The 17,213-nt window shown below is 47.2% G+C and overlaps 1 protein-coding gene across 9 annotated transcripts in view; it reads left to right on the forward strand.

Moving 5' to 3' along the window:
• Positions 1 to 17,213, forward strand: part of STXBP5L (syntaxin binding protein 5L) — a 581,790-nt gene that overhangs the window by 30,723 nt on the left and 533,854 nt on the right. The window lies entirely within an intron of this gene.

Below are 17,213 nucleotides of genomic sequence, written 5' to 3' on the forward strand. Positions count from 1 at the left end.
TGACAGTACTTCCCTTACTTTGTGAAACGCATTCTTTTTGCTGTGTTATTTTCTAGATCTTTTCCTTATAGCTGCGTTTTTCTGTGCTGATCTCATCATTCTGTCCCCTCACACTCATGATGTCATCACTGGGTATCATCACCAGGATTACGTGGGCAGATTGTTATCATCACCATATATTAGTAACATAATTATCACGGGAACCGGTTGCATGGTCGGCGTTTACCATGTCGAGCTGATGCATTTCGACTTAACATACCACACCCAATTATCACACCAAACAGCACGGTACTGGGAGGGATGTAAAAGCTATAGGTTAGACTTTTTTGGGGGGGGGTTTCAATTGTTTTGTCGCACCTGATCTCCTGTCTAAAGTGTTGGGAGATCAGGGTGCGATATTCACTAGTTTTTGAGCGCCTATTCCTTATCACGCATGTGGCACCCAATTAGACCTGGTGTAGCTGTGTAAAATGGCTACACCTGCCTAAAGCACGCACAAACATTAGTTTGGGGACCCAAACCACGGACTTATCACACATTTCTGCCCGCCACCTCAGGAGGGTGTGAGAAGAAATGTGTGTTCCCGTGGCTTCTTGCGTCCGAGGAGCAACAGTTGAATTGTTCCGTCGGGGGCCCATTAGTCAGAGCCACAGGTGTAATCAATTGAATTCCCGTTATGGGCCGTATTCAATTAGCCGCGAAAACTGACGTTTTTTTCGCCATAGGCGAAAACGCAGTCGGCGAAAAGAAAACCTGGAGATTTTATCTCCATTGCTGGCCAGGCGAAAGAAAAAAGCAAAATCCCTATTTTTGGCTAAAAATGTAGGGATTTCTTTCAGAACCCTTTGGACTCCCCCTAATGATAAATGACCAACCCAAAAAATTCGTAAGTTGCGCACTTTGGCAAAAAACGACCGCGCAAATTTTCATTAAACAAAAACGGGACGGTATGGATGTGTGAAGTATTTTAAACATCGCACGCGGTCGCAGCAGGATTTTTTTACGGTTTTTAAAATTGCGTTTGTACGATACGAAAATATACTTGCATCCATTTTAAAGTACCCCCACAGTGTTCTCCCCAGAAAATGTTTCCAGCCGGGTGGCATCAAGAAGTGGCCGGGTGGGGGCGTTCGCAATAATAAAATGTTTTAAACCTTATGATGATTTGAAATAACATTTTATATATTATTTCTCCTTCTTATTAGAGGCCCAGTCGTCTGGTTATGAAAAAACTGCAAAGTCTGTAGGGTCTGGTCCTTTTTATACAGCTCCCAGATACTGGGGGTTATTCGGACCCGGTCGCAAGCGCTGAGCGCTCACAACCGGGTCGATGTTCCCCCACTGGGCATGCGCACGTCAGAGCCGGCTCCGACGTGCGCATGCGCGAGACCCGGTTAGCGACAGGCGCTCCATAGCTAGGGGTCTTGCATCAAAGGGGGCGAGGGTGCGTGGCCGGCTAAACGGAGGCGTTCCCGAAGGAACGCTTGCCGTTTGGGGGCGGCCCCACTGATATCAGCAGTGATGTCAGTGGGGAGCTTCCTGCTCGATCAGAGCAGGAAGCTCCCTGGGGCTTGCGAGTGCTGAGACCCAACCTTAGGATCTCGTCGCAAGCCCCGATGGTCGCGATGGTCTTGACCATCGCGACCATCACCCTGGTCGGTTGCTAGAGCTGTGAGTGGTAACCCACAGCTTAGCAATCGACCAAGAGGCGGCACCACAAGATGCAAGCGGCCGCCGTCATTCAGAACGACCGCTTGCATCTAACGACCGCCTCTGAATGAGGTCCACTGTCCCCACTTGCAGGCTTCCAAAGTGCCGGGTGGTAGGCTGGTTCTTGCCGGGTGGTGAATCCACAAAAAACAGCCTGGGGAGAGCACTGCCCCAAATTACGTGGAACAGTCATTTTCTGGGAAAAAAAATAGCTTCCTATCATGTTCAACGGGTTTTTTTTTTTTCCACCCAAAACTGTGCTTCGTTTTTCGCCAAGTGTGCAACTTACAAATTTTTTGGGGGGTCATTTATCATTAGGGGAGGGGGTGTGTCCAAAGAGTTCTGAAAGAAATCCCCACATTTTTTAGCCAAAAATAGGGATTTTGCATTTTTTTCACCTGGTCTGGAATGCAGAAAGCCTATCTCCAGTTTTTTTTTCGCCAATTGCGTTTTCGCCTGTTTTTGGCGAAAAAAAATATCAACCTTTTTTATTTTTTGCGAAAACCGTCCTTTTTCGCCTATGGCGAGAAAACCGTCCGTTTTCACCGCTAATTGAATACGGCCCTATGTGTCACATCTGGCTTTGCTTGTACGTTGTGAGTTAAATACATCACCTAGGTAAATAGTAGACGAATGACACAACCACTTATTAAATAATAAAACCAAACAATCGTGTAAATGTGACAATATCAGGGATTCACTAAACGGCAAATTACACGCTCCCATCTCTCAGCCGCCTCGGAGCACAATGATGAATAAGAAATATCGCGGAACAAGGACAGAACATCTGTCACTGGCTACATGTTTCATTTGGAGAGGATGATATTTATGTACTGTCACTAGTGAATGCATCTATGCTGTGTACTGGATGCTTCTGCAGAAAGTAGCTCTTACAATAATCCACAAAGCCAAGCCCCTTTGGGGATTGCAGCTCCCCATTACCGTCACGCTGCTGCCACTACAGCCGGCTTACCACCGTTACTCTGAGTGTGACCAGGTAAAGTGTTTTGGGATAATGATGCCGTTAGGACAGCCTGGGTGTGATTACTTCTGGCTGTCGTGCTCTTCGTCTTCCCTCTGCTCCTATAATGGCCTCTAAACAATTTGCAATAGTTTAGTACGACTTGAACGCTCTCCGTTCCTTGTTAATTCCTCTGGGAAAAATCCCTCATTTTGTGTTTGAAGTGAGGATCTAATGGAATGGAAAGAAGATAATTAACTTGTTTCATTAATGACTTCACACGGGTATTACCTCTTATGTACTGACACGGTGTCACTCATCGCATCGCTACCAAGAGCAACAGCACCGCCATCATTCTCCCTCCGGCCCCTTGTTGTGCTGTATAGTGATTAAAGATTTGTCAGTGAGTATGATGGGGCTTATTCACACGCAAAGTGGCTGTAGCTGCCGGGAAACCGTGAAAGCCAGATTTATTACCCTATGCTAGTGCCAGAATCCTTACGGCTAAAGCGGGCGTTCGTGCATCTGCAAGGGGAAAGCCGTGCTGCCCATTGATGTTACGCCAGGCACCGCAAACCGCCGTCACTAGTACATGCACTTACACCAGCCCCATTCCAGGTGCACTGTATTAGTCAGAGACCGGCTTCCCTTTCCCGTACACACAGCGCAAGCTCTGAACGACTCGGATTAGGATGGACATACGCAGAAATGCGTAAATTGCCATCTGCGCACGCGCTGCATGCAAATTTTCCCTGTGAACAGAGATCCGTCTGACTCCGAATCAGCCGCAATGTGGAGGACCCCGAGCCGTTCAATTGACTGTGATGTTAAGTCGATTAAGGAGGATTTCAACTCGCACTGTCCTGAAGTGAGAGTATAAATTTGACTAAAGTGCCGGCCGTGATGCTGTTTTACAGCGTAGCGCGGTGCTAACAATATCCCAGCCTGCACTTAATTTAGAAAATTACAGTTCTCGCGAACTAAACACCACCGCTTTAATTGCGTTAACCGACATACTCTGACTTAAGTGCTGTTAAGTCCAACTAGGAGCACTTAAGTTGGTGAATTGAATATCTCCGGGACCTCTTTACTGGAGCTATTCAACATCACAATTAATTGAATCGCCCCCAATGAGAGGAATTATTAGATTCATAATAGGCCCAATGACTGCTGTTATAGCCCCATTACAGGGCACGAGTAGTCAGTGTACGTCCCCAGTGTAAGCAGATGCCATCCTCTGGCATGAAAGCAAGCCTGATCCAGTGGTTGCTCATGGTACAGAATAAACATATTGAGAATGGTATTTCTGTTGTAAATGATTTGTGTGCAGGTGTGGATACTGCAGAGTTATATATATATATATATATATATATATATATAATATATAGCTCAGTTTTCTCTTTGACCACGCTTCAACAGATGGTATGTCCTTTAGGGCAACTGTAGGAGAACGGTTCTTGAGATAAACTGATGTGGACAAAATTTCTGCACAAAATTGCTGTTTGCTCGTTTACTGACACCATTTTGGTCAGGAATATAGGCAATGGTCATTTGATGCTCTGTTCCATAGTTTCTTCTACCTCTGTTGAGATATTTTTCAGTTATTGGATCTCGGGGTCTTGAGTTTATAACCTGTTTGATTTTCTAGGAGTCTCTTGTAACCACTTCATATTTCTCTCTGATGAAGTACACATGTGTCCTCCTTGTGAAGTCATCTATAAACGTCACAAAGTATCCGTATCCACTCACTGACTTTGCATCCATTGTTGATTTTAGAAGCAGCTGACGACTTTGGTTCCCTGCAATACAGCTTCACTGGTTTCTCTATTTTAGTCACCAACATTCCTGTGACCATCCCGTTCTGTAGCTTCTGAACACAATCCAAGATGATCAAATCTTCTGTGCCAGAGTTCCAATTACTGTGACTCAGTTGTCATCATTCTGTGCTGTGTGCCAAGGATATACAATTGCTGACACCTTGTGTCTGTAGCTATGACTGTCCCTCTTTTGTTTCTCACAATGCACTTTCCTTTAGCGAAGTGCACTTTCTGTTCTAGGGGCCTGATTCAGTATGGATCGCAACTGCGATTACATACACAGTCTTACTGCGAAGAGATGCTAATGTCTGCGATCGCTATGCCATACGCAGCCTATCATAAGGACGTCCACCTTACCTTACACACATCCGTAATACTTAGCAAGACTGCGAAACCATCGGTAACATTGAGTACAATCGCAGCCTCATGCACACTTGCACAAGGTCTGACTCAGGAATTGCTAACCTCGTCGCACACAGTGAGTACACAAGCTGCGTATTGCATCGCAATGGCTAATTTATGTACGCTCCTGCAGCGGCGTTCAAATGCACTGGCAAGCCTGTGTTTTGCCAACCATCCCCCCCCGTCACCACCCCCAATTGGTACTTCCTGTCGATCACTCTGCATTGGGTCTGCGTAGTCACTGTGATCGCAGTGATAGCGCACTGCGATGCATACGCATGTGCAGAACGCAACAGTCGGCCAATTGCGTGCTAAATCGCAATTGCGATCGCTGCTGAATCATGCCCTAGGTCACTGATGGCAGTAAAATTTGTTCCCATTTCAGGTACATAGAGCACATCTTTAGTGTTCACTCTATCTCCGGCGGCAGGCAGAGAGGGCACCTTTGTGTGCGCGTCCGAAAAGGGGGCATGGCCACTGAAAAGGGGGCATGTCTATAAGACGCGTCCCCTTTTCGTCACTCTTGGGGGCGTGGCCGGCACTTTCGGACACGCTGGGCAGCCCCCAAGCGCTGCAGACAGGGAGAATAGATGCCGGGCGCATGCGCCCGGCGTCTATTCTCCGGCGGTGACCGGGTCACTGCACATTTCTCCACCTGCGGGACACTGCTTCCCCGCGGGTGAAGACGGCACCCACAGGCTGTGAGGGCAGGGTGCTTTTTGCCCTCCAGAAGGAGGGCAAGGTGCTTTTTGCCCTCCAGAAGGAGGGCAGGGTGCCGCGCCCCGCTAAAACAGCCTAGCGGGAACGCTACATCTTGGAACTTTGTGACTTTTCTTCTTGTCCCTTTTTTTAGCGAGCTTTAATTGTCTCAACTTTAGTAGCTGTAAGGGCTTGATTGCTTTGATAGTGATAGGGTCACATTTGGTTAATTTGGTGAACCATTCCTCATTGCAGCTGAAATGCCTTATTTCGCCTGAATCGATACATACCAATAATCCTTTCTGCTGTCTTCTGTAACACTTGCGGTAACTCATCTTTGCCGTTGCATTACTTACTTTGTATATGATTCACATTCTATTGTTTGCACTCTATTCCTTTGATCATTGTAATAATTTAATTTAAAGTTACAGACTTTTTTCACCTTTTGACCTCTATTAACCTTGCGGTTCCCATCGTAGGCTACAATGTAGTGGTTCCAACCATAGACTTCAGTGGAGCTTTCCCACCATTGAAGTCTATGAGGGAAGTGTGACAGACAGGCTGACGCTCAGCCAATCAGCGGGCAGCTCCTTTGGAGGTGCCCACTGATTGATTGGCTGGCGGCTCCTGTAATGACAGGATTCATGTGGGTCCCGGTCATACGCGTGGAGGAAGGGTATGTGCAAACACGTAATAACCAATTTTACAAACTGTCAGCGCTCACAGTTAGGGTTTTTTTTGGTACCGCTAGCTGCTACCTCAGGAAGTGTCCCAGCTTCCTTAGCATATAATGGACTCAAACAAAATAGAGGGGAAGCACTCAGCGATATACAGAATATATAGCGTTCCCGCTAGGCTGTTTTAGCGGGGCACGGCGCCCTTCCCTCCTTCTGGAGGGCAAAAAGAACCCTGCCCTCCAGAAGGAGGGCAAAAAGCGCCCTGTCCTCACAGCCTGCGGGTGCCGTCTTCACCCACGGGTCGCAGTGTCCCGCGGGTGGGGAAATGTGCTGTGACCCGGTCACCGCCGGAGAGTAGACGCCGGGCGCATGGGCCACCAGGATCAGGTAAGTGTGCGCTGGGCCACCAGAATCAGGTGAGTGTGCGCTGGGCCACCAGGATCAGGTGAATGTGCGCTGGGCCACCAGGATCAGGTGAGTGTGCGCTGGGCCACCAGGATCAGGTGAGTGTGCGCTAGGCCACCAGGATCAGGTGAGTGTGCGCTGGGCCTCCAGGATCAGGTGAGTGTGCACTGGGCCTCCAGGATCAGGTGAGTGTGCGCTGGGCCACCAGAATCAGGTGAGTGTGCGCTGGGCCACCAGGATCAGGTGAGTGTGCGCTGGGCCACCAGGATCAGGTGAGTGTGCGCTGGGCCTCCAGGATCAGGTGAGTGTGCGATGGGACACTAGGATCAGGTGAGTGTGCGCTGGGCAACCAGGATCAGGTGAGTGTGTGCTGGGCAACCAGGATCAGGTGAGTGTGCGCTGGGCCTCCAGGATCAGGTGAGTGTGCTCTGGGCCACCAGGATCAGGTGAGTGTGCGCTGGGCAACCAGGATCAGGTGAGTGTGCGCTGGGCCTCCAAGATCAGGTAAGTGTGCGCTGGGCCTCCAGGGTCAGGTGGGTGTGCGCTGGGCAACCAGAATCAGGTGAGTGTGCGCTGGGCCACCAGGATCAGGTGAGTGTGCACTAGGCCACCAGGATCAGGTGAGTGTGCACTGGGCCTCCAGGATCAGGTGAGTGTGCGCTGGGCCTCCAGGATCAGGTGAGTGTGCGCTGGGCCACCAGAATCAGGTGAGTGTGCGCTGGGCCACCAGGATCAGGTGAGTGTGCGCTGGGCCACCAGGATCAGGTGAGTGTGCGCTGGGCCTCCAGGATCAGGTGAGTGTGCGATGGGACACTAGGATCAGGTGAGTGTGTGCTAGGCAACCAGGATCAGGTGAGTGTGTGCTGGGCAACCAGGATCAGGTGAGTGTGCGCTGGGCCTCCAGGATCAGGTGAGTGTGCTCTGGGCCACCAGGATCAGGTGAGTGTGCGCTGGGCAACCAGGGTCAGGTGAGTGTGCGCTGGGCCTCCAGGGTCAGGTGAGTGTGCGCTGGGCAACCAGGATCAGGTGAGTGTGCGCTGGGCCATCAGGATCAGGTGAGTGTGCGCTGGGCCACCAGGATCAGGTGAGTGTGCGCTGGGCCACCAGGATCAGGTGAGTGTGCGCTGGGCCTCCAGGATCAGGTGAGTGTGCGCTGGGCTACCAGGATCAGGTGAGTGTGCGCTGGGCAACCAGGATCAGGTGAGTGTGCGCTGGGCCACCAGGATCAGGTGAGAGTGCTCTGGGCCACCAGGGACGTTATTTTGACATTCGCGCATGTTGACATGTTATCCGTGTATGATGAATGCTGGCACGATAACTTGGACATAGCATATCCCACCCTGGCACTCTGTTCTGTTTGTCGTAATACGAGGAGTTCTCCAGGTCTACAGAAGATCTCTAGGTGTCAGCATGAAGGTTTGTATCTTATGTGTGTCTATCTCCAGAGTAGGTGATATGAAGGTCTTCTTTATCTCTGAACGCATTTCTCCATTCATAGCCATCCTACAGTATCCAGTCCCAGTCTTTCCCAATTACCCCTCAGCATCGGCACGCCAAGATCTGGTGCTTACTGCTGTGACGGGATATTTTTGGCTTCTGTTCCCCAATGCTTGCTAACCACAAGCAGGAGCTCCAGGATTTGTTCTGCTAGACGTTTAGGTCTCCACAGAAGTTCTAGTATTTGTTTCATCAGAGAATCCTGACATTGCCCTTCACCAGTCCCCAGCATCAGTTCCTGTGGAAGCTCCAATATTTCTGCAGTCCCTGGCTCAGAACGTCAAGAAATCTGGGCTGTAGATGGCCACCGTCTCTGTGACTTCTCGCTCACGGAAAGATACTTTCCAGCTCTATTGGCTGCCATGCTTATGATGTAACGTAATGAGATCTGATGTATTAAAACAGGCTGCACGTTTATCTGTACTTGACAATTATAATTACAAAATCAGTTGTATGAATTCCAGCTGCTTTCACAGCTGTGCTGCATTGGTACCTACAGTGTGCTGTCCTGAGCTGGCTGTACCATGGCTGTATCCTGTGCACACGTGATGCTGACCAGTCACTTGTGTGTACGACTGATCACCTTATAAGTATGTGAAAGATGAATACTAAATGCTTGCTGGTGGGCAAAATGAATAACCGGTAGTTATATTTCTGGTACATCGGGAAAGATGATTTTCCTGGTCCTACTCCTACCCCACTGAAGACGATAATAAAATATCTGTTGCACTCTGCTAAAATGTAGCTTTTTTGAACTGACTTTTAAAATAATGATGAGGTTCTTAGGGCACATTTCGATCAGATTGTGGAGACCCATCTACCAAGACATGGTGACATCTACAGATGGGATCCTACACGGGTGCGACAGCGAAAATCCCGACAGCGAAAGCCCGGCAGCGGAGAAGATCCCGATCACTACTAAGGTAAGTATACTAACCCTATTTTCCCCCCTAACGCTAACTCTCCCTTAGGGGTGCCTAACCCTAACCTTCCCCCCAAGTGCCTAAACCTAAATCTCCCGGGGGAGTGCCTAACCCTAACCTTCCCCCCAAGTGGCTAAACCTAACCCCCCTCTAAGTGCCTAAACCTAAGCCCCCCGTCCCTGCAGCCTACACCTAAGTCTCCCAGGGGAGTGCCTAACCCTAACCTCCCCCTGGGGGTGCCAAACCCTACCCCCCCTTCCCCTAGCCTAAACCTAACCCTCCTGGGGGGTGGCTAACCCTATGTCCCCCCAGGAGCCCTAAAACCTTTCCCTCGCGGCTCTCCGCGCCCGGCTTACCTTCGTTCGGTATGCCGGGCGTGGGTCTCCCGGCGTGGGTCTAATGACAGGTATCAGGATTTCAATGCCTGTCATTAGTACTTTGTCGGGATTAGACAGTCGGGAAGCCGGCGGTCGGATTTAGACCGTTGGCTTTCTGACTAAATCCCACCTACACTATGGGGTATATATTTACTAACAGAAAATTTTTGATTTTGTTATTTTTTCAGTGTTAGTAAATGTGTGATTTAGCCCTAAAAGCACAACATCGATTTTAGATCAATTTAGATAGATGAAAATCAACCTTTAGTAAATATACCCCTAACACCTTATCATTTCAATATGGGGCTTGTTATACTTTGGGGGTATTTTTACTAAAGCTTCGAAAACAGACAAATGGTGTTGTCTCCCATAGCAACTTGTACTTTAAAATGGACTTTTTAAGAGCCAACTGCTTCACAATTGAAGTGCTGCTTGGAGTGTAAAGGTGGGTACCCACTGCAAAGATATATCTGCAGATGATGGTCCTTCATATACACTGAACAACCATCATCTTCCAGGCTGTCAGGGGTCCCACTGGCTGATCGCCTGTACACACTTGGACAGATATGTCTGCAGATATAGCGACCATCGGCTGTGCAGCACAGCTGACGCGATATGTCTGTGAATGACGTCGATCACATACTTATCGCTGGTACACACAGGCCGACGGGCACCTTATATATATATAAGTGTAATTCCTGACTGTTTGGGGGTTGAATACTTTTGCAAGCCACTGCACATTTCTGTTTTGTTGTACAAAGAGTAACTTAACACATGTGTCTACCAAGACTTGGGCTATGGCTGTGACAAGTCCTTACACCCTTAGGGGGTTATGTAACAGGTTCCGAGACTAAGGGGTTTCGGCAAGTGCACCACTGGTATGTCCTTATAACTGATTGCCACTTTATATCAGACCAGTTCCTTCATCTCGGAACCTATTACATAACCCCATTCGGTATCCTGGGGGTTGGTCCTATAGTTGGTGGAGCAGCTGAATGATCTAATAGGGAGATGATCTGTGTGAGATTAGAGCTATTGATCGGCAAGAGGAAACTTGGTGGATGTCTATTGGAATCTTACCACTAATTTAGAACTTATATCGGAAATACTTTGTGAATTTCATCATGGAGGTGCCAGTGTCACGACTTGCACACTTCTCATCATTTAGATAAGGTGAAAATCGGGACTGTCCCACACAATCTGGACACTTGAAATGTTTGCAACATATACATGCATGCATGGAGGAAATACATGTCTATTTGACATTTCAGAGTATTTTGCGTTAATCAGTTATAAATCCATTTTGAATCCCTGATGTAAAATGTACAATATGCCAAATGAAGTGATTTACTTTTTATAGCCCCTGTGATAAATGAGGCCTGGAAAGGTTCCTCAGCACTGTGCACGGCTGAGATTCCTGGTGTTCTGTGTGTGTCTGAAGTCTGGCAAGCAGGACAGATCCCCTTCAGTAGATGTACCCTGACGTCATCAGTTTACAGCTGTCTATCACAAGTGATCAATTTCACTAGGGGCAGTCTGCAATCCTTCCGCATGCAAAACACGGGGTAGTCTACTTATCATGGAGAGTGGCAGTACTTGTATCCTAGGATGGCGTTACACGAAGCGTTCCCACCAAACAAAAAAGGATTTATTATTTGAAGCATTTTTAGTTTTATTATATACATTTATATTTTTTGTATTAACTTTTTATTTAACTTTTTTTTTTTTTTTTCTTTACTGAATATGACATTGAATGACCAAGGGCCTGATTCAGAGCCGCTCGTAAGCGGCCGCTCGTTCGCTCCGAGCGATGTTTGCCCAACTGCGCATGCGTACGGATCGTTATACGCATGCGCGAACCAGTCAGTGCGGTCGAAATTCATGTGCTCGCAAAATAGCAAATGCCTGATAATTTGAGTGACAGAATGAGGCGTATGTGGGTGGTAACAGGGGAAGGTGCTTGAAAACGGGGAGTGGAGATCCGATCGCAGGCGTGCTTAAAGGTCAAAACGGGCGTTTTATGGGTGTGCATAATTAAAACAGCAGCGTCATTGACCACGTCACTGCCAGAACTGCTCGCAAAATTGTGGTAGCAAAAACCAACCACAAGAATAGCGAGCAGCTCAAACCCTGGTCGATGTACTCGATTAATCTAATAAATAGCGGACATGACGTAGGATGCGAGCGGCTAGGGGGCGTAGTTTTCCAAAAAAACGACCGCAAGTTTTGTTCGCTCGTTCAGACCTAGAGGCGTGAAGAGACCGCAAAGAGCGAACGGTTCATTTGAATAGCCACCCCTATTTTCTGGACGAGCGAGCGCTAATTGCGTCCGGCTCTGAATCAGGCCCCAAGTCCCTACTTCCAGTCCCTGTGTGCATGTGGGAGCCAGCTGATGCATGCGCTCCTTGACGCCTGCTGGCCATTGGTAAGATTACTCTTCCTGCTTCCGGGCAGTATTGCCGGTGAGCAGGGTGTCTCTGCCCTCACCAGTTTGATAAATATGTCCCCTAGGAAGGCTGCGTAAAAACCTCAGAAATAGGCAATTAGTGGCAGCTCGTAATGAAATCTGCTGCTGCTCTCAGCAGGATGACTTCATCATTTATTTACTGCTTTGTACCAGACAGCAGCAGATTTGTGGGACCCTGGTAAGTTACAGTGGCACCTGTATTATTATTTAGGAGTGCCTCGTTTATTTTTACAGGCAGCATGTAGCTGTGAGCCGTCTGGGAGCAAATGGGGGGAAGTGTAATAGGTTGCAAATTGTTAGCGCATTTCAAATGAACCAGAAATCAAAGCAAGGTTCTATGTACAGATGGGCTCACATACATCTAGCCTCCTTGCATGCCAAACAGCACTGTTAGTCGTGCCATGCCGTGGTGCGACTGTAGTGCCCAGCGTCTATTCATGCAACTTTATCCCTTAAGAGAAATCTTATTCGCAATGCGATGAGAACACAGTAGGACGCACAAGCAGCTTCTGATGATTAAAAGGATGTGCGGCATGCTTATGTTCTGTAGCGACTACGGCTGTATCTGCATGCGAAATGATATAACCGCAGTCGCACACAGAATATAGGCATGAGTATATATCCACAGAGTATATATCATTTTAATCAGCAACAGCTGCTTGTGCGTTCCATGTAACATTGCTTTGCAAATAAGATGGGAAAAAGTTGCACGAAAAGACGCTCTGTGCTCACGCATTGTATAACGCGATTTGTAGCGCACGGAGGATCGATGTATGTGGACACATCTGTAATAGAAGGCTATTGTGAGGCTTAGGCCCGTATTCAATTAGGAGCGAAAAGTCCGTTGCCGGACTTTTCGCAGTCTTCGTAGCTCGTCCCCGCGTATCCCCGTATTCAATTTCAAATCGGCGAAAACTGGACCCGGCGAAAAGTAAATGAGCGAAAAGTGCTGTCATTTTTGGGGAAATCAGGCTGACACCCCCCAAAAGATGCTCTGACATGGGGGATTACTATGGGTACCCCCGAATTGCCCTGCTGAAGGTATTTGCGGTTTTTAAACGGCCTCAATAGGTGCTGATTAGCGTATTTGCATGAGTGGTGAAGAATAGCATTTTTATTTTTTTTGCGGTGAAAATAACAACTCCCATTAAATTTGGGGTACATGAAAATGGGTGCAAGCATGTTTTTAATTGGCTAAAGTGAAGTGTTAAAAAGCGCTAAAAACGTACCTTTAGCAATCAGCTAAAACAAAAAAAAAACCCTGGGGCATACTTGGGGACCCCCCTGATTCTATTTCGCTAGTTTTTGAATTTGTACCCCCACTTTGATTTTTTTTCGTCCACTTTTTCAAAGTGCTTTTTTTGGGGTGCCATTTGTGTTTTTTTTCAGCGGTTTTTTGACGCAGTTAGCGTCAGAGGGGGGTGTCCAAAGAGTGTAGGGTGGTTCCCCCAACATTGCACCCCAAAACCCCAATTCTGCACTTTTTTCCGCGGGTATTCATAGGCAAAACTTTTTCGCCAAAGTTTTCCGGCAAAAGTTTTTCGGCAAAACTATCACATTGCATTGCGTTATCGCGCTGGCGAAAAAACGCTACAATTGAATTCGGGGATAAATGAAATCGGCGAAAATTACATAATCGGCGAAAAAGCATCGCCGAAACGGACTTTTTGTTTCTAATTGAATACGGCCCTTAGTATGAAAAGTCGACAGCTACAACAATTTTTTTGGCAGATAAGAAAGAACTAACCAGCCAGAGACTTGCTGAAAACTCGCCAGAAGACAGCTCTCGCCATAGTTTGCTTAAACTATAAGCACTGTGAGCTGTCTGACCAGACAGAACACAACAAAAAGCTACACACTTGTATAACATTGTCACTAATTCATTCTTGATTAAGGGCCCTAATAAAAATGAGCCATAATTATGTAAACACTGTATCTGTGCGGTCAATAATGTTTATAAATAATGATCATTTAAATTACACAGACAAAAATATTTTTATGTTAATTGGGGGAATATTAATTAATGATAGAACTAATTATATACTAAACTTGTGACAACATGGATGTATTTCTGTCATAATTAATATGGCCTCATTTAACATAAAAATATTATTGTCTTCATACTGTAACTTAAAATGTTCATATTATTGATCCAACAATAAATTCATTAAACAATTATGGCCCAGTAAAGGGGGGTATCCACTAGACGATGAAGTTGAACGATAACGATCGTTCAGTCGTTTGCAAACCGTTTGCAAAAATGTCTAAAACTACCAGTGATGCGCGTGCCCGCTGGTCGTTTAGACATCTATCATCTTTCCAACATGCTGGTCAGCCTGACGATATCGTCAGGTTCAGCTGTTTCCAGATGATTGATGAGCCTGCACTGAACGACTGCTCGCTCAGTGCAGGCTCATCACACGACTGACAAACGACTGAACGATTACAATGTCGTAATCGTGCAGTCGTTTTCAGATCTTGTAGTGGATACCCGCCTTATTTTATTGAGTATACAACATGCCAACATAATACAAAGCAGATCAATAAAACGGTAATATAGTGTAACTAGTGAAAAATAATAATCTACCCCTATCTCAGCCCTCTGGGGTAAAGTGAGACACCTGAAGTGTCATTAGAGCCACACAGAGGGCCTGATTCAGACCCGCTCACGAGCGCTGAGCGCTCGCAAGCGGGTCGATGTTGGGCCAGTGCACATGCCCAAATAGGTTAGGGAGGAAAGCATGAGGCGATGGTAGAGTTGGGAGTACAGAATCACCAACCAATGAGATTTGTTTACCAAGTGACGTGGACTGGGATCCTCTGTACATCCGGATTCTGTCTAATGTTGGCTGCCAGGGGCTCTATACAAAGAGATAAATTCATTGGGTAGAGGGTGCTACCCCGTCGGGCTCCATTACTAAACACGGAGGAGTGGAAGCCATTTGTTGGGACGGATGTGCTATAATTCCTGGATTGTTTGGAGGAATTTGCCAAATAAAACATTCTCAAATTTTGGAACATAAATGTTTAAGAAATCCTTTTGGAGGCCTTTGAATCTCACCATGTAAGGGAAAAAGTAGAATCGGTATGATTTACTGGCGGACGGGATACCGGAGGTTAGGAGACCGACAGTGGCATCCTGATGTTGACGATCTTGACAGGGACCGGTAAGTAGGCTAACCTTCCCCTTCTCCCCCCATAACCCTAACCCTCCCACGGTGGTGCCTAACCCTAACCTCCCCCCAGTGGTGCCTAAACCTAGCCCCCCCTTCCCGTACCCTAAACCTAACCCTCCTCGGGCAGTACCTAACCCTAATGCCTAACCCTCCCCTCTACCCGTCCGCAGCCTAACCCTAACCCACCTTGGCAGGTCCCTAAACCTAACCCCCCCATCTGGTGCCAAACCCTAACCTGCATACCTATCTTTGGGATGCCGGTGTCGGCATTCTGACGGGCGTCGGGATTCCGGCGTCGGTATACTGACGTCTGGCATCCTTATTGTATCCCCTTAAGGTTACAGATTATTAGGTTCACCGTTCTCCTTGTGTTATCCAGGGCTTGCCCGTGGGGACAGAGCCCACTTCATCCAAATCTATGAGTTGAGTTAAATGTGCGTTTAGTTTATTTGCTAAAATGTTTACAAATAGTCTGACGCCCGTATTCTGTAAGAAATGGGGTAATAATTAGCACATATAGTATTATCTTTTGTTAGGTTTAATCATTATATAAATGTCACAAATAACATTCCATAACTAAAAAAGTAATCACTATAATAGTATAGCTGTAGCATGTACAGTGCTAATTACTTATGACAATCTAGGTCCTGGAACCTACAAAGACTTCATACCCACTTCTGCTTGTGTCTGTGGCCAGGAGCCGTGGCAGCACAATAGCATCTTTTTATAGTAATTGCTATTATTTTACGTTGCAGCCATATAATTACTTCCCATTCACACATTGAATTGGGGTGGTACTCTCCCCTCGCTCCCGTTTTACGCCCCATAAACCAGGGCACTCGCACTCTTTCACCTATATGCTAAATTTTCATTCTATTATAAAGAGTGTTTTATAGCAATTGCGCTGCCACACTGTCCTTCTTGGAGCGGCAATCCTGCGCGGCGATTCTTTATTGTCGCATGGCGAGCGTCCTCAAACATGTGACCTGCATGAAAGTGAAACAAAAGCCTAGGCTCAAAGCAGAAAATAAAATGTGTTAAAGCACCGTTCTATTCCAGTAGTAAGTGTACTAGTGAGTGCAGTGAGAGAGGTCGGGAAGCGCTTGTCTGTACCGTGCGTTACATTTACTGTAATCATCAGGAGAATGCGGACGCTTAGGCCCAGTCCATCCACACTTTGGGGCAGATGCAGCGCTGAGCCCAGCTCTATTTGTGCAGGATATCTTGTGTGTTCCTGCACTGCGCATGCATCAGAACCAAGCTTACACGACGTTGGGGTCTATTTACTAAGCAGTGTTAGGAGACAGAGTGAAAAGTGATAAGGTGCCAGCCAATCAGCTCCTAACTGTCATCTCACAGGCTGTGTTTGAAAAATGACAGTTGGGAGCTGATTGGCTGGTACCTTATCTCCTTTCACTCTGTCTCCTAACACTGCTTAGTAACTAGACCCCTAAGGGCGATGCAGAGTCCGTATATCTCTCCGTTTGCTCCTGAAAGGGCGTAACAGGGTGGTAACGGGGTCATTTGATGTAGTTGGAGTTTAAGCTAGGCATGGGGACAGAGTTGTTGGCTGTATAGAATCGTGTGTAGACGTATTGACATAATTTCCTTTGCCTGATCTTTGCACCAAGTATAGGTTGGTGCAAATGCTGATAAATGATAATGACTCTCAAACTCAGGGGTATAATTACTAAAGTGCAGGTTTATAGAAGTGGTGATGTTGCCCATAGCAGATTCTGCTTGACATTTATCTAGCACCTTCTAGATGATAATAGCTAGAATCTGATTGGTTGCTATGGGCAACATCTCCACTTCTAAAAATTCCCATTTGTGAGGAAACAGCAAATCGATTAGAGCTCCATCACAGGGACCAGGCTGGGCTGATGCCACAGACACAAGAGCTCCATCACAGGGACCAGGCTGGACTGATGCCAGAGACATAAGAGCTCTATCACAGGGACCAGGCTGGGCTGATGACACAGACATAAGAGCTCCATCACAGGGACCAGACTGGGCTGATGCCACAGACATAAGAGCTCCATCACAGGGACCAGGCTGGGCTGATGCCACAGACATAAGAGCTCCATCACAGGGACCAAGCT

Source organism: Taudactylus pleione, unplaced genomic scaffold (assembly GCF_031769625.1).
Source record: "Taudactylus pleione unplaced genomic scaffold, aTauple2 ptg000677l, whole genome shotgun sequence".
In the NCBI taxonomy this organism is placed as follows: Eukaryota; Metazoa; Chordata; class Amphibia; order Anura; family Myobatrachidae; genus Taudactylus; species Taudactylus pleione.